The sequence below is a fragment of the Panthera leo genome, chromosome B4 (assembly GCF_018350215.1).
Source record: "Panthera leo isolate Ple1 chromosome B4, P.leo_Ple1_pat1.1, whole genome shotgun sequence".
Taxonomy (NCBI): Eukaryota; Metazoa; Chordata; class Mammalia; order Carnivora; family Felidae; genus Panthera; species Panthera leo.
The window spans coordinates 93,522,874-93,545,607 of NC_056685.1; the positions used below are offsets into that span (position 1 = coordinate 93,522,874).

The 22,734-nt window shown below is 42.5% G+C and overlaps 1 non-coding gene and 1 pseudogene across 1 annotated transcript; one reads left to right on the plus strand and one right to left on the minus strand.

Moving 5' to 3' along the window:
* Positions 1-1,024: 1,024 nt before the first annotated feature.
* The window catches only part of LOC122225434, a 34,810-nt pseudogene continuing 13,100 nt past the window's right edge, over positions 1,025-22,734 (plus strand).
* On the minus strand, positions 4,773-4,942 carry LOC122225756. The gene has a single exon (XR_006205358.1). It is a non-coding gene; the product is annotated as a U1 spliceosomal RNA (small nuclear RNA).

Below are 22,734 nucleotides of genomic sequence, written 5' to 3' on the forward strand. Positions count from 1 at the left end.
AATGGTACTAACACGTAGTGGACTTTTCAGTAAATATTTACTGAATGAGAGAGTAAATGCTCACCCCGGGCACCAAAATCTTGCCTACAGTTGTTAGTTGGTGCCACCCAGTTTCTTTTTTTAGTTTAATTTTTATTTTTTTAATGTTTGTTTATTTTTGGGGGGGGGGAGGGGCAGAGAGAGAAGGAGACACAGAACTCAAAGCAGGCTCCAGGCTCTGAGCCGTGAGCACAGACAGAGCCCAATGCAGGGCCCTAACTCACGACCTGTGATATCATGACCTGAGCCAAAGTCAGACACTTAACCGACTGAACCACCCAGGTGCCCTGGTGCCACCCAGTTTCCATCTGCCTTTAACTATACCTGAGTAGGATTCTTTAACTCACAACTTTTTGAAAATAGCAAACGGATTAACAACCGAACGCACAAAATGGAATAAGCGCTATATGCTGTTATAGTTTTATGACTATGAGCTACCTTTAAAATGTGTGTGTGTGTGTGTGTGTGTGTGTGTGTGTGCGTGTGTGTGTGCATGTGTGTGTGTCGTCAGAACTGTAAGTAGACCCACTCAGGAAGGCACTGCTGGGATGGTTAGGTAGGGCTGGGGAGGAAGATCTCAAGCAAGCCAAGGAGCATGATTAACTCAAATCTACACCAGAGGTCCCTGGGCAGCAAAGAAAACTTCTCAGTCCCAATGCAGTGTGGCTCCTTTTCTCTCAATACCCAGGATGAACACGTCTACCCGCCCACACCCCCCTCCCCCGGCCTCACTCTCTCCCTGTCAGCTTCTGAATGGCCAAATCCAGCTGCAGGGGTTTGTGCACACAGAATAGGATTCTCAGTTTCTGCCTCTTATTTCTCAGAGCTCACCCTCCAAGAGCATCGTCACACTGAACAGATTTTTTAAGAGATTTGCATCGCTTCTCCGTGCCTTCCTGCGAATGCCAGCTGCTGCGGCTATTGTGTAAAAGACACACCCCTCTCTTGCTTGCCTTGGAGCACTGCCTCTGCGCTGGGCTACAGGATGACGCAGGATTTCACAACCACCCTCTCCTTTGGCCAGGAGCGTAGAGCTTCCAGGCAGCACACGTCCTGCAAATGGCCCCACTTGGCCTACACTAAAACGGTCCCTAGGATCAATTCGATAGGTAACTAACAAGAGATACGGGAAATGGGGAACAGTGCCAAGGGTCTGGCTGGGCTGGATGTGACGCGTGAGTGGCAGATCATACCTGCATTTTTGTGTCTTCCTTCAGCATCACTGTGGGACTAGAGACTAGGAACAGAGACTAAGAATATTACGGATGGACTCGTGTTGGAGTGACTCATTGGGCATATCAGAAAGGCTGGGGGCATTCCTACTCCATGTTCAGAGAAATTCCACGTTGAAAAACTGACCACAAGAGGTGCCTGGGTGGCTCAGTCGGTTAAACGTCATGATCTCATGGTTTTGTCAGTTCAAGCCCCGCGTCAGGCTCTGTGCTGACAGCTCAGAGCCTGGAGCCTGCTTTGGATTCTATGTTTCCTTTTCTCTGTCCCTCCCCTGCTCACACTCTGTCTCACTCTGTCTCTCAAAAATAAATGTAAAAAAAAAACTGACCATGTTTAAAAAATTTTTTTAATGTTTATTTATTTTTGAGAGAGAGACCGTGTGAGCAGGGATGCAGAGAGAGAGAGAGAGAGAGAGAGAGAGAGGGAGACATAGAATCCGAAGCAGGTTCCAGTCTCTGAGCTGTCAGCACAGAGCCCAACCCAGGGCTCGAACCCACAGGCAGCGAGATCAAGACCTGAGCCACAGTTGGATGCTCAACCGACTGAGCTACCCAGGCACCCCTGACCATGTTATCCAGGCTGAATAAAAAAACACTAATGTATTCAGGAAAGTGTCCATATCCCAAGTGAAGGACAAAGGCTTAACTAATTGGAGGTCCTAGGGAAAGGGTCTATAGTGTCTGGAAGATAAATTTCAATATAAAATAATCAGGAATATGAAACAGTAATTTTACATACACATAGTAGAAAAGCATGCTATGGTTTTTTTTAATTTTTTTTTTTTTTTTTTTTTTTTTTTTTTTTGGAGAGACAGAGAGAGAGAGAGACACAGTGTGAGTGTGAGCAGGGGAGAGGCAGAGAGAAAATGAGACAGAATCCGAAGCATGTTCCAGGCTCTGAGCTGTCAGCACAGAGCCTGACTCGGGGCTTGAACTCACAAACCGTGAGATCATGACCTCAGCCGAAGTCCCACGTTCAACCGACTGAGCCACCCAGGTGCCCCAAAACATGCTATGTTTTTATCCATCTTAAATCTCCTGTCGAAAATTTAAAAGCAAAAAAAAATTGGAAAAAAAAAAAAAAAAAAAACTTCTCATGACCCCACTTTCCCTCTAGCTAACGTCGCAAAACAACACTCCTCCAAAGAGCTGCCAACAGGTTGTCCCTAATTCCTTGACTGCTATTCTCTCATACCACCCCAATCAGGCTTCACTTCCATCACTGTGATGAGTGAAGGGCACCAATGACCTCTTCCTGGAAATATTTTCCTCATTTGGTTTCTGGGCCTCTGAACTCTCTTGCTTTTATCTCTCTGGCTCCTCCCTAGTCTTTTTGCTGGTCCCATCTTTTCTTCTCAGCATGTGACTGGTATAGTGCCCTATGCCTCCATCTGTCTCTTCTCTCTCCCTTGGTTGTCTCATCTGATCTTACGGCCTTGTTTGCCCTACGACTCCCACCTGTGTATTCCAGCCAGGCCTTGGCCCTCGTCTCTAGACTTATACACCCATCTGCCTTCTCCTTCCCTACCTGTATGTCTACTAGATGTCTTGTTCTGCTCTCCCACTCCATTCCGTCTCCAACACCAGGCTCACTCCATCCACAGCCCTCCACATCTCAAATGATGGCAATTCCATGACTCCAGTCACCGAGGCCCCCAAGCTTGTAGTCATCTTTGACTCTCCTTTCTTTCATATCCCATATCTGATCCACCAGGAAATTCTATTGCATATACTTTCAAAATGTCTCCAAAATCTGATTGCTTCTCCCCAGTTTCATTCCTCACTCCCTGGTCACCATAATTCTCCACCCCCCCTTAGTTGTTATTGGCTCCTAACTGGTCATGTCACTCCTCTGCTCAAAATCTTTTAGTGGCTGCCTATTTCTTTCTGAATAAAAGCCGAAACACTTACAGTGACCTGCCAAGCCCTATAGGATCTTGCCCAGTTATTACTGATCTCACTTTTTACTATCCTCCCTCTCACTCACTCTACTCCAGTATTTTTGTTTCGTTTTGTTTTACTGCTCCTTGAGCATAGCAAGCATGCCTCTACCTCAGAGCCTTTGCCCTGGTATTCACTCTGTCTGGAATGTCCCCACATGTCTGCATGGCTCCCCTCCACCCCAACCTTTTCTAGTATCTTCAAATGGCATCTTCTCCATGAGGCCTTCTTGAGAACCCAATTTAAAACTATCTACTGTATCCCTACTCTCCCTAGCATTCCCAATCACCCTGCCTTGCTTTATTTTGTCCTCATACTCCTTACCACATTCTAACACATTGATACCATAAAATATTTACTGTGTATTATTTACCACCCCTGTTTTGTTCACTGAATCCCAGCCCCTACAGCAGAGTTAGCAAATGCTAGGATTTAATCAGTATTATTGAATGAATTAGTCATACTAGTTATACAATTATACTTAATTATTGAATTTCAAAGCAATTCTTTTTACAAAGCCAATAATTCCATTATTTTCATGGAATAGATTAAAATTACACACTGTCATTAACAACTACTAATTATTTTCATTAATTCAGTGTCACTTGGCTGAGAATCATATAATCCTCTTCTGCAGATTCCAAAGTACCTGTCCTTTCTAAACTTGCTACAAGGGAAACTCTCTATCTGTACCCAAACACTGCCCGTATTATAAATCATAATAACAAGCCTCTGTGACTCAGACACTGGAACAATATGGCCACACACAGGGTTGTGGGATCAGGTTGCCACGGTAACCCTCTACTCCCATCTTCTCTGAGTTTAATTGTTCAGTTCTAAAATTGCACACTCTTGAGTTCAGCCTGCTTCAACTCTGCCAGGCCTTAGCTGGCAGGAAATTAAGTGACAGTATTATTATTCACCATAATTACTTGCTAATGATAATTTATATTTAGAAATATGAGAAAATATAGAAAAGAGATATTTAGGAGAGCTTTTCAATCCATCTAATGCTGTTTAAATATCGGTACTAACTTTGCATGTTGTGAGAACACTATCTTTACTTTGCTGGCCCCCATCATGCACCACCCTGCCCCATGACAGACCTCTACCTTTCAGTTTATTGTGTTCCAGTGTAAGATAACTGAACTTGCCTCCTTGGTCTCCAGTCCTTTGGGAAACTCAAAGAAAAAAGTTGTTGGAGACTATATGATTGATATAGTTTAAGTTGTGGATAGTAAGTTTCCAGTTATTAAAAGGAAAATGAGCCAACAAAAAAACTGTTCAATTTCTTGATTATTTGGGAAAAGTAAGATAATTATCATTAAAAAAATAATAAATCTGTAGTAGGTCAGGTAATAAAAATAAATGGCAACTTTTTAAAATAACCTTGTCCATTTTCAGGAACATAATTGTAATCTTTATAACCAAGTTAATTTCCTTAATAATGGCCTGAGGTTTTTTCATTTTCTGGTTTTATCTGTATTTTTTTAATGTTTATTTATTTATTTATTTCTGAGAGAGAGAGAGAGAGAATGCAAGTGGGGAAGGGGAGCAGAGAGAGAGAGAGAATCTTTTTTAATTTTTTTCCCTCACTATCACAAATTATGCGGTCGAGTTTCCCACATTTGGGGAAATCGCAGGGGTCACCACATCTGGAGTGCAATGGATAAGCCTTGCCCTGGGAAACCACCTTTGTGATCATGGTATCTCCCCTGCCAGGTAAGTATTTAAATTTTTTTTAAATGTCTTATTTATTTTCAAGAGGGAGACAGAATACAAGCCAGGGAGGAGCAGAGAGGGAGACATAGAGTCTGAAGCAGGCTCCAGGCTGAGCTGTAAGCACAGAGCCCTACTTGGGGCTCAAACTCATGAACCGCGAGATCATGACCTGGGCTGAAGTCAGATGTTCAACCGACTGAGCCACCCAGGTGCCCTTGAGAGAATCATAAGCAATCTTAAGCTCAGTGCAGAGCCCAACACAGGTGTCAATCCCACGACCCTGGGCTCATGACCTGAGCCGAAATCAAGTCAGACACTTAACAGACTGAGCCACCCAGGTGCCCCTTATCTGTATTTTTCAAATCAAAGAGAGCTACCAGCTCCGCACTTAAGCCATAACCCTAAGCCTTAACAGATCCTGGAAGCCTGGATCAAGCCAAGACAGTGGGCATTAGAGGGGAGGAGTGCAGATGTGAAAGGTATTTGCGAGATGGAATCATCTGTGAGTGCATACACGTATGGAGAGAAGAGAACAGTAAGGTTGACTCTCAAATTTCTGACATGAGCGAGTGGGTAGAAGAGTGGCTTGGCACTCCAACCATCGAGTTAAGGCACCTAACCTGGGAAGAGGCTTTTGCAGGAAGATGAAGATCTTTCATCATTTGGGGCACGTGGCCCACTGGATGAATATGGTCAGTAGGCAGTGGTCAGATGAGAGGCTTGGACTGGTACTGTAGATTGAGAGTGAGCTGGGTAGGCCACAGAAACCAGTCCAGTTTCCAGATTTTGTGAGAATAATGACTGGGGGCTCTGCAAAGGCTATGTTTTATTCTACTTTATTCCAACCCTGTAAAGAATATACACCCACTGAGGTTACACAGACATGTAAAGTGGAAATGGCCCCCTAGGCCAATGTCTGGTCCCAAGAGTCCCTAGGGGTGAGGAGTCTGTAGGTCAGGAGAAGCAGAATCGTGGGGCTCAGTCTGCTGTCTTTTGTCCTGTTTTAGGCAGGGCTTGGGGTAGTCCTTGGGGACCTCCTGGCCCCATCTTTTCTTCTCAGCATGTGACTGGTATAGTGCCCTATGCCTCCATCTGTCTCTTCTCTCTCCCTTGGTTGTCTCATCTGATCTTACGGCCTTGTTTGCCCTACGACTCCCACCTGTGTATTCCAGCCAGGCCTCGGCCCTCGTCTCTGGACTTATACACCCATCTGCCTTCTCCTTCCCTACCTGTATGTCTACTAGATGTCTTGTTCTGCTCTCCCACTCCACTCCATCTCCAACACCAGGCTCACTCCATCCACAGCCCTCCACATCTCAAATGATGGCAATTCCATGACTCCAGTCACCGAGGCCCCCAAGCTTGTAGTCATCTTTGACTCTCCTTTCTTTCATATCCCATATCTAATCCACCAGGAAATTCTATTGCATATACTTTCAAAATATCTCCGGAATCTGATTGCTTCTCCCAGTTTCAAATGTCCAGCTTGTCTCCATATAAGGAATTTCTTGCTGCACCTTAGCAACAGACTTCTGCATTTTATTTCTTGCCATACATTTGGCCTATTGGAGGTTTCAGTATATCAGGCCTCCTCCAGGGAGTTATCAGCACATAAATAGTAAACTGAGGCTTTGGGCTTGGATGAAATCCCAGGGAGGACAGAGTGAGAAAAGAAGGGGGCAGAGATGGAACCCTGGGGAACCCCAGCATCTAGGACCAGAAAGAAGACCAGTGAAGGGAACAGGGAGAAAAATGGTGGGGCAGATGGTGTTATGCAAGTCAAGGGATGGGGGCTTCAAGTAGGGAAGAGGGTTCTACTGTGCCAAATGCTGCAGAGAGCAGTTAAATAGGGCTGGAGATGAGCCCAATGGGCTTGGCAGTTAGGAGGTCACTGTGACTTTGGCCAAGCCAAGTCTTATTCCTTCAAGTCAAGGAGCAATGCTGGACCAAGAGGTGAGGATAGGAATCTATGTTGAACTGGCTACAGGAGGGAGTCACAGGATTCAGTAATTTTTCTGTCCAGAAAACATAATTTATGTTATATATATTATATAAAATATAATTTATACTGAAACTATTTGCAGGTTTTAAGCCATCATTTAATTCATTGTCTGTACAGATAATATGGGGGGGGGGAGAAGAAAATACACCACAATTCTCACAGTGCTTGCAGTAGAATAGTGAGTTTATGAGTGTGTCTCCCTTTTTCTTCTCTTCTTCCTTCTTCCTCAAATGTTTAGTAATATGCTCATGTTGCTTTCAAGAGAAAAAACGTTTGAAGGGTAACAAAAGCATATCTTGCAAGGTATTCACTGGCAAATTCCAAATGAGTAAGGGATGACAAATATTGTTTCCAACTTTATTTGAAACTTTTACTCAGGTCTATTTTAATGTAGACGATTTGCATTTGAACATCAGAGAAAAAGTGTAGGTACGATATTTAAACCATCCACATAAGAGTAAGCTCTTAACCCTAATGCAATTTAGAATCGCCTAGAAAGCTTTGCAGGAAGTATTGATGCCCAGGCCAATTATATCAGGATCTGGGGGTAAGGAGCACCTGGCTGGTTCAGTCAGAGGAATGTGCAACTCTGGAGCTCAGGATCATGAGTTTGAGACCCATGAGGGGTGTAGAGATTACTTAAATAAAACTTAAAAAACAAAACAAAACAAAGAATCTCTGAGGGGTGAAGCCTAAGGTTAGGTATTTATTAAAGCTACACAGGAGATTCTACATGCAGCCAGGAATGAAAGCGGCTGGATTAAGCTGCATAACAGGACTGTGTCTAAAAAAATCATTCCATTCTCTTTCCTCCTCCCCCTTCCTTTATAGATCAAGTCACCCTGACACAGTTTGAATGCATCCTATACCATTCGTTCTATCGGTCTGTAATTATTTATGTACGTATTTGTGTGGCTTTTCCATTAATGTCCGTTTCCCCACTAGTCAGTGACTGGGGTGATGACAGGGACCTGATAGTTTTATGTACTTTACCAAGCTTCCAGCACTAGCCTGGCAGAGTGTAGTTGCTCTATAAATATCTGTTGAATGAATAAAACAGTATCAAAACGTTTACAGATCAGATGATGGGTATGTTTCACACTGGAAAATAAATTTTGTCTCTTCTCTCCCAAGGTGGGTCAGACTGGCCTGAAGGGAGAAATGGAACCAAAGGGAGCCACAGTCTGGCATTAGGCTCAAGCTGGCTAAAGCAAAGATGAATGGAATACACATTCACGAGAGGCCTGCTAGGAAGCCAAGAAGGACCTAAAGCTTCAAATTCTAGAGACAAGAATGAGAACAAGAGAAGTCTGGGGTTTGCAAGACAGACACAGGAAGCAAGTTCAGAGGGATACATGAAGAGCCCCCATCCCCAGGGCTGAGAGCCTTTTATGATGCCCAAATCCAATTTCCTGAGAGTTAAGGGCACCTATGCTGTCCAGACAAATTCCAGAAGGACCTTGTGAATCCCGAGATTCTATGACACTTAACTGTCAGATCAAAAAAATTAGATGATTGTGAGAAAGTATAACCTTTCGTTTCATGAATAAAACCCCCAAATCGGTGAACCGATACTGTGTTCGTACATTCCCTATTTCAAGAATGTGCACAACTAAGGGGAGAGAGGGCTTGAGATGAATAATAAATATAATGCCTTATTTAAAGAATATCTTAAGTCTATAATAGCTTCCAAAAATGTTGCATGGAAAAGCAAGTGTTTTAGGTAACCCTCATTTCTAAAATGATTCAGACACATGATTGATTTATTATTTAAAATAGTCAGAGGTTTAACTTTCCAAAGGTTGATTCTAAACACATTCACGCATGGCTGCAGGTATTGCCTACCTAGATATAAAAACAGAACTCGCTAGAGATTGCCAAGGACACATGAAGAACATCCCACAGTCTGTAAGTTAAGGGACAGTTTGTCCTTATCTTCCTATAGCCATTTACCTTTTTGTTTAAGACATCTGTTTGAGTGGGGTCATTTGGGATAAAACCTTGTAAATAAAAGAAGAAATTAGCAATGAAATAAAGCTTTTACAATTGTTTGAAAAGGGACCAAAGTATAGAAACCCACTTTTGTGAAAATGGCTAGAAATGAGAATTCTAGGTAAATTTTGAAAGGATAATAAGAGGTGTCATATTCTGAGAACTTCATCATGTAAACTGCATTTTCAGTGCAGTGGAATTGAAGCAGAAACAGGATTTTACAATTTCCAACAGGCTGGAGAAAAATTGTTTCCAAAAAGAAAGATTTTCTTAGTAAGTGTGAATTCTATTTTTACAAAGTGATTTGAAATCAAGGTTGTGAATCAATGAAGCAAACCACAAAGGATACCGACGGCAAGCCCTTTAATCAATAGGAACACAACTGTACAAGGAGTGGGTAGGCAATATGTTTCCAATCCTTAACATATCTTTAGTGGAATACAGTCCACACAGGCGGAAAAGTGCTCCCCTTAATACCACAGATTTCCGCTCACAAAAAGCTTTCATACTGAAGCAAGTGACAAGATAGAGTGTGTCTTTCTTCTCCTGGAGTCCCCAGCCTGTGTGGGAACGTGACTGATGTCGTGTTCTACCCAGCGTGCAGGATGTCACTTGACCCTCCGCTGCACAGACTGCCTCTGACATTTCTTTCTGAGCCTGCTTCTTTGCTGCTAGCCAATCCTTTCCCGAGACAGGAGCATCCATATTCCACCCTGCTTGTTGTCTGCTCTGCCACTTTGTCTGGCTCCAGCGTCCTTGCCGTATGACCAAGCTCCCATCTGGCTTCCTGAGTAGTTCCATCAGCATTCCTGCCATGACAGAGCCCACAGGAATCAGCAGAAGACAATCACTACCAGCAAAGCCTGGGATGCAGATGTTCACAAACCTCTAGGTAATATCCATCATCATCCGGCCCCAAGCTGGACGCGGCTGAGGAATAAATGAGTAACGCAGATGCTGCTGTTACTGAGAATGAGCCAGGCAGAAGCAAGATAGAAGTCCCAGGCAGACTTAGTAATTATTTATCTGCTGCCTGACTGTTCTTACATAAGAGAAAAGTAGCTCTTTGGTGTGAAAGGGGACACCTGAACTTAGAGCTGGTTGGAGTCCTGGGTCTCCCCTAGATCAACTATGTGATCTTGGGAAGGTATAATTTATTCATCAGTACCTAAGTTCAGCATCGCTGGGAGAGTTAAATGAGGCTCCTCAAGCTGAGCCAGGAGGTGCTTACGCCCATCTAGATCACCTCTCGGTGGCTTTGTGTGAAGCTGCTCTAATTCCATCTTCCCCAAGGCCCTCCACTCCTCAGTCCTCTCCTGGCTCCAGTTCTCATTACTGAACTTAGTACCTAAAGTATTCATGAGCTAATGCAACATATACTTAGGGCTCCTATTGTGTCCTGGACTGAGTGAAATGGGTACATTCCCTGCACTCGTGCAATTTACAAGTCAAATTGAAAGAACAGACATGAATTAAAAGATGATACAGGTGAATGAGTAACAAGCCCGGGGAAGTGCTGTGAAAGAGAAGGGCTATTGGAGTGAATACCAGGGCAACCCGGGCTTCAAGGAAGGATTTCCCAAGGAAATGATGGTTAGACAGAGAGTTGAAAGATGAGAAGGAATTAACTAGATGAAAGGGCACTTGGGGAGGAGGTGGCAAAGAGTGTGACATGAAGAACTGAAAGAAGCCAGGGCAGCTGGCTTGGCTTGGAGACCATGCTTGGGATTTGGCCTCTATCCTGAGGGCAATGGGGAATCACTGAAGGGTTATGAGTAGGCTGACAGCAAAATCGAATCCGCATTTTGAAAAACCCACTGGGTGCTGTGTGAAGATTATATTGGACAATGAAAGAGTAGAAGAGCAGAGACTTGTGTGGAGGCTACTGCCGTGATCTGGGTAAGAACTGATGATAACCTAGCCTGAGGTGGTGACCAGCACAAGACAAGCACTGGATACTGGGGTGAACAGTACAGGCTGAGTCTCTCCCCTCATAGAGCTTATGGGGAAGACATTAAACTAGTATTCACAGTGGGGACGAGTACGATAATGGGTAGAGAGTTCTCCAAGTGTACCAGGCAGAGGTTCTAGAATACTCTGCCAGTACTCCATCCCCTCCCAGTCCTGGAGCCCAGCTTTGAGACAGCTCTTCCCAAGGATAAGGTCTGTTCCTTGAATCCCAAGTTGGTGGCTCATTGATAAATCAGCTAGTTGCTGACACATGCCTGGATTTCTGACTCTTTTTGGATTTTACCTCTTTGAAAAAGTGGACACCTGCTAAGCATCAAACTGCTTCCCATATCTCTGTACCTTGGTTCTCACCTTTCCAAGCCCTGGTCCAGACTAGAACCCATAGAACATCCAAGCTTGCCAGTTAGGACCTCTACTGTCAGTAGGTGTGACCAGGTCAGTCCAGTGTCTGATCCACCCCAGTGAGGGATTCTACACAAAATCTATGCTAGACCTTCTCCTGGTTAGACCCCTACCGTGTCCCACTGGTTCCCAAAATAAGGGATCAACTCTCCTCTAGCTATTCTTGATGAGACACTTTCATTAAAAACCTTTAGTTCCAGCTATGGAAACTTCTAGAAAATAGGGAAATTATACTTGCTCATCTTGATAGACTAATGACCAGTTTTGTTAAATTATTTTTATCATGATGAGAATGTCATAAAAACTTTGTTAATGTACATAAAAGCAGAAAAGAGATATTACATTTGAAAAGCACTCCAACGAAGTATTTATTGATATTCTTTTCTGAAACAGGTCACTTTCTGAAAAGACCAAAACCATCGTGGCTTTCATTTTAGATTTCAGTGTAAAAGAAAAGGAGATCCGGTAAAAATCCCAAACTCAGGAAGATGTAACATACATGTTCAAAGGAGTGGAAGCAGAATATTAGAATACGTGGTTAATTATGACTTTTCCACCTATAAAATTCCACGTGATACAGTGAATAAAAGAATTGTGCATGTTCAGTATTGTGGAATGATAATTTGCATCGATGGTGCATTAACCAATTCAAGCAAGCTTAATGATGACAAGCTTCGAGAGGAAAATAAGACTCTGGCTCAGTTAGAATAATGATTAATTCGCAACTGCAATTAACACTTTGGTCTCAGTAGAGAAGCTAGCTGGATGTGCGGCAGTGATGTAATCAGACTGTTTATGTCTGGGTTGAGCTGCATCAATGATGTAGGACACAGGGTACTGAATCTCTATTTTTAAAAAAAGAAAAGACAGGTTTTTTGGAACTAAGATTGATACAAAGATTTGTCTTTATGATATAATTTAATAGGTATTTTTGTACAGAACTAGGATCCTGCCTCCCCCATCAAACATACTACCATCTTTCTTCTGATTTCTTCAGGAAACTAACAAAAGACACGCAGGGATCCATAAACCATAACTTTTACTTAGGGCTCTCCCTCTGATCTTCTGTATGCTTGCAGAGCATTTCATGTAAATAGCTTCAATGTCTGGATTCAGATTTGGTTTTTAATGTGTGTTCAAAGGCCAGGAGCCCAGGAACGTGCAGGTGTTACTGAAATGACTGGCGTGTGATTAATGATGTTTCCACATTAGGCACAGATAAAGAGCGACTCTCTGGTTTATGGTTACAGCAGCTCTTTGCAGGGCCTGCCTCTGCAGTTTGCCTCTGGGAATCAATAGGAGGGCACTTACCAGTCTGAGTGCCTTCTCTGCCCTCTGTCACATTGCTTGCCACACACTGGATCACAATCTATCCTCAGGGCCGACCACCAAGTGGCTGACTGAGTTAAACATTCATAGCAACTAAACCAGATCACCACCAGGCTCGGTAATCAGTTGTTCCATAACTAGTGACCACAATGGCAAAATCCACCAACTAGTCAAATTTTGGTTGATTTGTTGAAGCTGGTAGCAGCTTCTGGTTTGGTGAGGGGCAGTGTGAGATGTGGAATAAGGGGTTATTAAGGAATCAGCCCAAACTGGGTTGGAATTTTTACCGAGCCTATCAACTGGATTGGACTGTTTCTTGACCTCTTTGACCTTGAATTTCCTTATCTGTAAAATGAAAGATAAGAAAGCCTACTCTGTAGACTGTTGCAACCATTCCAGATAACATATATAAAATTCTATCACAGAGGCTGGCATGTAGTAGGCACTCAGTAAAAGGTAACTGGTTTTTGAGAACCCTTCAATCCATCCTCCCATTGGTGTCAGATGATACTTTCCTTACATACAATTTTCATGTTGCCTTTTTCTGTTGGCAGTTTGCTATCTAAATATATCTTCCTGGTCCATTCACTGTTATGCAAATGATCCTTCCTATGCTTGCCTGGGTTTTTCCTGGCCTGAAAAGTTCTCTTCATTCGCCTCTGTTTATCCAAATTGTTCCCATTTTTTGTTTGTTTATTTTGTTTTTTAAACCCAGCCCAAGCCCTAATTCCTTCTTTAGGGAAAGCCTGACTCACTGGCTTCCCACTCTCTTTGGTAATTGTTCCTGTAGTTATTAGTTCACTCTAAGTCACATCAGGATTTCTTTTTTTTTTTCTTTAATATTTTGTCATGTTTATTTATTTACTTTGAGAGAGGAGAGAGAAGAGGGGAAGGGGCAGGCAGAGAGGGAGAGAGAGAATCCCAAGCAGAGATTATCTGGGTTATCAGCGCAGAGCCCAATACAGGGCTCCATCTTAAGACCCTGAGATCATGACCTAAGCTGAAATCAAGAGTAAGAGGCTTAACCAACTGAGCCACCCAGGCACCCCTAAGTCACATCAGGATATCTTGGGTGCTAACCTTTTCACCAACAGATGGTAAGTTCCTTGGTGCTAGGACGGTATTACAAATTTTATCTTCCATGGTACTCAGTATAAAGCTAACCACATAATAGACTCTCATATTTTGGTTTACAGATACAGCATTATCACCTTCATGTTGATTTTATTTGATGAGTAAGTACCTGTAATATTCATACTTTTGTTGGACCCTAGAACACAGCTTTGAATGAAACAGAAGTCAAACTGGTTTTAAAGTCTTAGAATTCAGCTATAGAATCACAGAAACACTGCTTGCAAGCCATAAGTGTCCTACAAATTCAATCTGACCCCTGTAATTTTACAGTTGAGAAATGTGAAGATCATAGAGGTGAAATGACTTGTCCACCGCAGCCAGTTCACGTGGGATCCAAAAGGACAAGTTGAGTTTCTGACCTCTAGGCAGTGACACAAGAAGGGGGCAATTCCAGGAATGTCTAGTACTGAAAGGTACACACAATTAAGTGGATACTTGTAAAGGTTAATTGACTGTGTCAACTTGACAGGGCCATGGGCTGCCCAGATATTTGGTTAAATGTTATATGGGAGGACGGTTTGGAGGGTGTTTCTGAATGAATATTTGAATTGGTAGAATGAGTAACGCAACTTGCCCTCCCCAGTGTGGGTGGGTCTCATCCAATCTATTGAAGGCCTGAACAGAACAGAAGATGGATTCAGAGAGAATTTATTCTCTTCCTGACTGTCTTCAGTTTGGGATGTTGATCGTCTACTGACTGTGGGCTCAGGCATGGGAGGAAACTTGTACCATTAGCCTCTTGGTTCTCAGGCCTTGGGATTCTGACTGGAATGGTACCATCCGTTCTCCTGGGTCTTCAGCTTGTTGACCAATCTTTGGACTTCTCAGTCTCCATAACCACATGAGCCAATTCCTTATATATAATAAATCATATATATATAACTCATTGTGTGTTTTCCACAGGGCCACATAAGCCATCTGAATCTTAGTCCTTCAGTTGTAAAACAGAAAAAAGAAATGGGACTAGACACACATGCCTTGCCCCTCACCGGGTTGGTGTCAGATTTTAAGGACATAAAGGATATAAATGTATTTCATACATAAAAAATAGTATTAAGATGTTGTCAGCTTTTCTGGGTGACTTTTAAAATATCACAGGAAAGCCACACATAAATGCTGTTGGCTTCCCAGCCTAGCATCTTTATGAGAGAACTTAGAAAACTGGTAGATGGATACTTTGCTGAGGAAGGATTTTGTACAATAAAGTAGTTTCTCCTAATTAAGTAGCAACTGCAGTTTGTTTCTGCTCCTAATAAAAATCAGAGCTGTGGGGCTAAAAAGTATTCTGGTACCTTGCTTGTTCCATCTATTTTCCTTCAGCAGGAGCACCTTGAAGCCACCTAAGGACTTAAATGACAGGAAGAAAGAAACAAAGAAACAAAAAGGAAGGGAAGGGAACTGGAGGGGAAGGGAGGGGAAGGGAGGGGAGGGGAGGAGAGGAAAGAAAAAGAAAGAAAGAATGAAAGAGAGAGAGAGAGAGAGAAAGAGAAAGAAAGGAAAAAAAGACAGAAAAAAAGACAGAAAGAAAAGAAAGAAAAGAAAGAAAGAAAGAAAGAAAGAAAGAAAGAAAGAAAGAAAGAAAGAAAGAAAGAAAGAAAAAGAAAATTAAGTCAGGGCTTTTTGTTATAGTAGACTTTCCTTGTCATAGGGAGGAAAATACCTCCAAATTTTTGGGACATTTGCCTAACTGCATAGATAAGCTTTTAGAAAGGGCTGATAGTAAGTCTTCTGTTAGGGGTTTCCTTGTTATCTTAAAGGGACAGGATATTTTTTTTTTTTAATTTTTATTTTTTAAGGGAGATAGAAGTTTATTGAATACACCACAAGGGAGCAGTGGGCTGGACAGTGGAGAATAGGCTGTCTTACAGATATTTTTATAGCATTGGTTTTCATTCTGGTTTATGATATTCTAAGGCATCTCCAAAATCTCTAAACCAATTACTTTTTATTTACTTTTTGGTTAAAAAATAAGAAGAGCTCACAGAGTATTTTTAACAAAAGTGTATGATTGAAGGGTCTCAAAGTCAAACAACTCATTGTTTGATTCCAAGAATGCTAAGGATTACAGCCCAATATTGACTGAACTAAGGTATACAATAGAGTGAATGCAAATCAGAAACATCAGGCTGCAGAGAGAGCACCAGACTGAAGCCAGAGTTTTAGGAAGAGGTGAGCTAAGCTGTACAACATCTGTGACTGATAGAAGTAAAGAGTAGGTGAAGTTTCCCCAATTGTAGATAATCCAGACTTGGCTGGAGAGCACAGTTATCTGTGCTCAGAAACTACCAAGTGGATTCCCAGGAATCAAGTGGCAGCAAAGAATGCCATCACGGAGAAATGAATGATGGGTGAGGAACATCTAGAGCAGTGGTTCTCGGTTCTAGCTGTACATTGAACCATCTGGGGAGACTTTTTTTAAAAATCATGATATCAGGGGTGCCTGGGTGGCTCAGTCAGTTGAGCGTCCAACTTCGGCTCAGGTCATGATCTCGCACTCCGTGAGTTCCAGCCCTGCGTCGGGCTCTGTGCTTACAGCTCAGAGCCTGGAGCCTGCTTCGGACTCTGTGTCTCCCTCTCTCTCTGACCCTCCCCCATTCATGCTCTGTCTCTCTCTGTCTCAAAAAAATTAAATAAACATTAAAAAAAAATCTTTAAAAAAAAAATCATGATATCAGTCTATCACCCCTTAGATTCTGATTTAATTGGTCTGAGAGCCCAAGCACACCATTGTGTGTGTGTGTGTGTGTGTGTGTGTGTGTGTGTGTGTTGTTGTTGTTGTTGTTCTATTTTAAAGTTTCTCAGTTGATTTCACTGTGTAGCCAGCATAGAGAACCACGGGTCTAAGTTATCATAGCTACATGTGATTAACAGCTATAACTAGGGTCATCCCTTCTCTAGACCAATCCCATACCCAAACAGTAACTCCAAGTAAGGAAGTTAATATATGGGTGCTGTTGACTCTACTCTGACCTAAGTTAAGTACGACTTTTGCACCTGGGCAAGCAGGGCCCTGGTGCTTCTTCTTTGTAGCACTTTCCTCAGAATTTTCCCGTCTCCATTCAGTGCATGGAATCCAAGACTAGACCAGGATTTGTGTGGATCCTGGTCTCCACTTCTATTTGGGGCATCTCAGCACCATACCCCCCAACCCTTCCTACTCAACCAGAGGGGTTGGCCAGATGACCCAAAGAGCTCTGGTATCTGTACCTTTGGAGTCACCTTGGAAGCCCATGAATAGCTCCAGTTCCAAGAAGACAGTAAACATATGGCCCCACTGTCCAACAGGCACTTTTCTCCCTTGCAATTATGTGAAATTGGGCCACTAGAATGGTGCTGACACACTGATACCAAGTGACTCAAATTGGCCCATATACCCAGGAGTGATCTTAACTCATTCGCTTGAAATAATCCTCGTATCTTCCCATGTTTCTTTACAGTTTCTCCTTTCGCCAGCTTCCCCCAAACCAAATTTCTTCTGATACCTCATTCTCTGCAGAGTCTGGATTTCTTGCCTCTAAATCCCAGTGTCCTCATGACTTAGGCATTAATATCAGCTGACGACTATCTTGAAAGCCAACTGTATATACAAAGACCTTCCAGGTATTGGTGATTTAAGTCCCACTGATTACCTATCTTGAGCCCTAGATACCCAGGATTCTGGATTCAGCACAAACAATTGTCTAATGGTATTTCCGTATTTCTGTCTCCCCTCCCAACCCTTTTACCTCTTTCTCCCATGGAAGCTGATGTCCCAAATTCAGTCTTGTCCCCTGTCCTTGTTCCCATGTTCAGACTTGCAGGCTTAACAGTGAATCTACTTACATTCTGGTCCTGGCCTCCAGTCTATACTGATTGTCCTTATTGAAGACCATAATTATGACAGATGCTGTAAAATTCTTGCTAGAGCAAGAATAATAAGCATCGGGATGTAGACCCTTCAAAATTACCCAAAGCAGGTAGTAAAGAACAAATGAAATAACTGTTTTTTTACTGACATAACTGATATTTGCTGAAGCTATGGCCCAAGATAGTGATGATAGCGGGTAACATTTATTAGTCATTTGCTCAAAAATAATTTTTCACACACACACACACACACACACACACACACACACACACTTTAGATTTTACAGAGTGCCTATCATATTCCAAGTACAATAACCCCATGAGTTGGGCATTTTGCTGTTATTGTTATTTTTCAGATAAGGAAGCTAAGGCAAAGAGAGGCTGAATAATTTGCCTATGGTCAAATTAGTACTAGAGTTGAAGCAAGAGACCAGCCTGTCTAACACAGACCCCTGTCTGTTACCACGTCAAAACACCACCTCCTGATGAGTTTTACCTGAAAAAGGCAACTTTTCTTTTCTAACACGTATACCAAATAAACTCTGAATATTTGGAAGGATGGTGTTTTCCTTTTCTACTTAAATATGCAAACCCATTGGGTCAGTGAAGATTCTCAAGGAAGAGTCTAGCAATACGTGCGGAAAAATTGAGAATGAATTGCGTACGTTAAGAAAATTTCTGATAAACATTAGTTTTTATTATTGTATAGAGATGTTTAAACATATATTAAAATTTATTTTCATTTTAAATATTAAATTCATTTGTGTGTCATATGTTTTATTGTTCTGGCAACTGATGCCTGTTTAATAAGATGAGGCTCCCAACTACCATCCCGGCAGGCTTCCTTCTGACAAAGAAATTCAAGAATGATGCTGAAGAATAATCCCCTCTTCCTTCTGCGCTTACACCCGCTCCCCCCATGTTACCCTCCCACTTGAACTTGCAGTTAATCAAAATGTATCTAAATTCTAAGATCAAGTAGCAATGGAAAAAGTGACTTATTTTTCCAAGTCTGAAAATCTGACATGTGTCTTTCCAACCACCGTAGCTCATCCGGTCTAAGGCAAACTCCCTCCGTGATTTATTTATGTAATTTAAGGATTCCTGAGAATTCCCATTACTGAATAGTCAGTTAGGAGTTTGTTACTTTTCCAATCTATGAAATTCCATAGTGGGAACATTTAAACAGACTGGAGGAGAAGAGTTTTGCTGAAGAAGAAAACTCTGTGGTAGATTTTAGATGTGATTTGTTAAGTAACATAAATCAGCATAAGAATCACTTTGGGGGCACCTGGGTGGCCCAGTCGGTTGAGCGACTGACTTCGGCTCAGGTCATGATCTCGCAGTTCATGAGTTCAAGCCCCGTGTCGGGCTCTGTGCTGACAGCTCAGAGCCTGGAGCCTGCTTCCGATTTTGTGTCTCCCTCTCTCTCTGCCCCTCCCCTGCTCATGCTCTGTTCCTCTCTGTCTCTTAAAAAAATAAAATAAAACATTAAAAAAAAAAAAAGAATCAGTTTGGACACAGTACAGAGAACAAAAAGTAAGCTATTTTCTTCATATAAGAACACTGTAGCAACAGGACCATAACCTTCTTATGGCTGATACCTAATGGTTGAACAAAGTATCTAAACATGTAGGTTGATTATTTATAAATGAATATGTAATACTATTATATTATTATGATGATGTTTATTACTATGTTATTTTATTTTTTAATTTTTTAATGTTTTTATTTTTTTATTTATTCTTGAGAGAGAGAGAGAGAGAGAGAGAGAGAGAGAGAGAGAATGAGCAGGGGAGGGGCAGAGAGAAAGGGAGACAGAAAATCCAAAGTGAGCTCTGCACTGACAGCACGAGCCCAACTCACGAACCATGAGCTCATGACCAGAGCTGAGGTTAGATGCTCAATCCAGTGAGCCACCCAGGCACCCCTGTTATTTCATTATTTTTGATGTAAATGTAAATTTATTATATAAATGTTTCAAGAAATACAGTGGATTTTTTTTTTAGGTAAATTCTTATGGATCTATCATTTGAGAAGGATGATTTTATACACTTCCAGGCTCAGGCCAACATTGATAGGCTGACAACAATTGAAATACTACTTTGGCGTGGTTGCTAAGCAAGACTCCTCGCTCTAAAGGCAAATGCACTCTGTGTCTCTTACTGCCCTCTTTTGGCTGGAGCAAGATGTGCTGACTTGAGTGGAATTGTTTATTCAGTAACCTAAAGATCTGATTGTAGTAATAGATGTACAAGGCACTCCGTACAGGTTACCCTCCAGAACACTTTGTTCTTAAGATTTGACACTAACATTAATTGCCACCTACCATAGAGTGTGGTGGTATGTGAAAATATTTCTAGAGATGAACCCAGAGCAAAACACCTGTAGATGCATCATTTCATTTGACAACCCCCTAATCTTGCAAATAGGTAGTAGAAGCTAAATTCTACACAAATTTGAGTTCAAAGTTTGTGCTTGTCCCACATCACCATGCTGCTTGTCTTTCCTATAATCAAAACAGGTGTGAGGTCCCTCCACCACATTATTTCTTCTGCCTAGAACACTTTCACTTTCCTAAGTTAAAGAAACGACTTTGATAACTACTCATCTTTCATAGTGGGATGCCACTAAATATTTTTTAACATTGGTAAAACCAGACATAGGGGATTATTTAGAGGTAACAATCAGGAAAATAGAGGAATGAATAGTTAAAAATGGTTATCTAACCAAGTGGGGCTAGAAATGGGGCAAGAAGGGAGACAGGAGTCATTTAATTTTTGTATGTGTGTGTATCAGTTTTATAATCATCTTCCTAAACGTTTAAATCTTTCATAAATAGTGTAGTTCAGAGACACCTGAAGAACCATTCCTGTGCCTGGGGAATGGTAAGGTGTTGTGGTATATATACTAGTGAGGGTAAGCTAGCTGCTGTAATAAGTTGATCCCCAAATGCATGATGGCCCCAACACCATGGGAGGTTATTCTCTCTCTCAGAGCAAGGCAGTTCCAGGTAAGTGAGGCAGCCCAAAAGAATGGGAGGAGGGGAAGAAAGAGATGCTGTGTTACACACAGTTATTCAGGGACCCAGCTGGCAGAGGCTCTGCTATCTTCAGCACCTGGTTTTGAAGGTCACCTGAGAATCAAGAGCAAGCCAACAGAAGGGAAAAGAACATGGACAAGTATGCACGGGAGGATGTTTATGGGCCAGCCTGGTGGTGGTGCACCTTACTTCTGCTCACATTCCATTGGTTGGAACTCAGGTCAGGTGGCTACACCTAACTGCAAGGGAGGCTGGGAAATATGGGTCAGCAGAATACCCAGGAAGAAGAGAGTATGGATTTTTGGTTGGCAGATAGCAGTTCCGTCACAGGCGATAGCCATATTTACCTCTAAGGTTCCTGCTTCTGGGGACCCACAGTCGTGTCTAATGATACTAGTATAAAACCTTTCTCCCCAAGGAGAGACTGTAGAAGATGGTTTGGGTACATCTCCTTGGCCCAGCTCTGATTTCAGCCAAAGTTGAGCAGTTCTCGCACTCACTGCCAGTATCCCACACCGCGTGCCCTTGGGACTCCCAGCTATTCTGCCTCTGAGGTTTTTCTGAAGCCACAAGAGTTGCTTTATCCCTTGCACAAAACAGCCCTAAAGTACAGGGGAATCAACACCCTGGGGACAAACCTCTACCAATGGTGGGCAGAGCAGGTGGATTCCAAGGAACATACTGCACGGGTTTTCAGAAAGTTTCCAGTGGAGTTGAGCCCCAGTCACTTGGTGGTAACTTAGGTGACTAATGAGCCACTTACTTTTTCCTCCTGCCCTGTGACACTCTCTGCTTGCTCCTCATCCCTGCCTCAGTCATCTACCAATTGAACTACCTGAACTCAAGTCCTTGTCCAAGGCTCTGCTTTGGGGAAGAATCACCCAAACTAAGACAGAAGAGTTAAATGCTTCCCCTGTCTTCTCAAAAGAGGGTACTCTAGGAATTTAGGAACCTACACTGAGAAAAGACCAGGGAAGGATTTCTTCTCTACTTCAGAATCCTAGGCTTGAATCTGTAGAAGGTATTACTGGTGCAATTGGAGGTGTACATAACAGATACCCGGCTTAACTCCCGAACACTTGCTAATATTCTCTCCCAATGGGAATTGTACACTTGACAGAATAAGGCCCTTTTCGGGACTGTAAGAGCCACAGTCTATGTGATTTGTTTGCAAGAAACAGAAACCACTTCAAGGTGGCTTATGGAAAGAGTTTCATTATGAGAATTCAAGGAACTTCCAAGGAATTCAATGCGGGAAGTATAGTCAGGCCACATAGCAACTGGAAACCATTGAGCAGCTATTTCTCTGGCTTTCTGGGGCAGTGTATTCTCTCACCTCAGCTGTATGTCCACTTCAGTCTCTGAAGTCTGGCTTCTGGGCAAGGCTTTTATGTCTGTTCCTCCATAGTATATTTCATGTGGCTTTGCATCAGGAAATGCGCCAACCATAGCTCAAACACCGTATAACCATAATCTAGTGCCTACCTCTGCAACTGGGGCTTGGCATATGTGAGGGTTGGAGAAATGGAAGTCAAACTAGAAAAAGAGGTTGGCTGTGGCAGAGAAACTGAGGTGGAGACAGTGTTGAGGTGGAAACTTTGGGCCATAGGGACCTCAGCAGAAGGGATCAATTTTCTTCATTAAAGGCCAAAGCAAGTTAGAAAGGGAGCTAGAGAAGGTTTGAGTATAAATGTCTAAGGTAGAAGGCAAAATTAAGGCTAAAGCTGGATAGGGGTGTCTTGCTGTCTCAGCAGGTAGAGCACGGGACTTTTTGATCTTGGCGTTGTGAGTTCAAGCCCCATGTTGGGTGTAGAGATTGCTTAAAAAAAAATAAAAACTTTTTAAAAAGGCTAGAGCTGGGGGTGCCTGGGTGGCTCAGTTGGTTGAGCGTCCGACTTCGGCCCAGGTCATGATCTCATGTCCGTGAGTTCAAGCCCCACGTCGGGCTCTGTGCTGACAGCTCAGAGACTGGAGCCTGTTTCAGACTCTGTGTCTCCCTCTCTCTCTGACCCTCCCCCGTTCATGCTCTGTCTCTCTCTGTCTCAGAAATAAATAAACATTAAAAAAAAATTTAAAAAAAA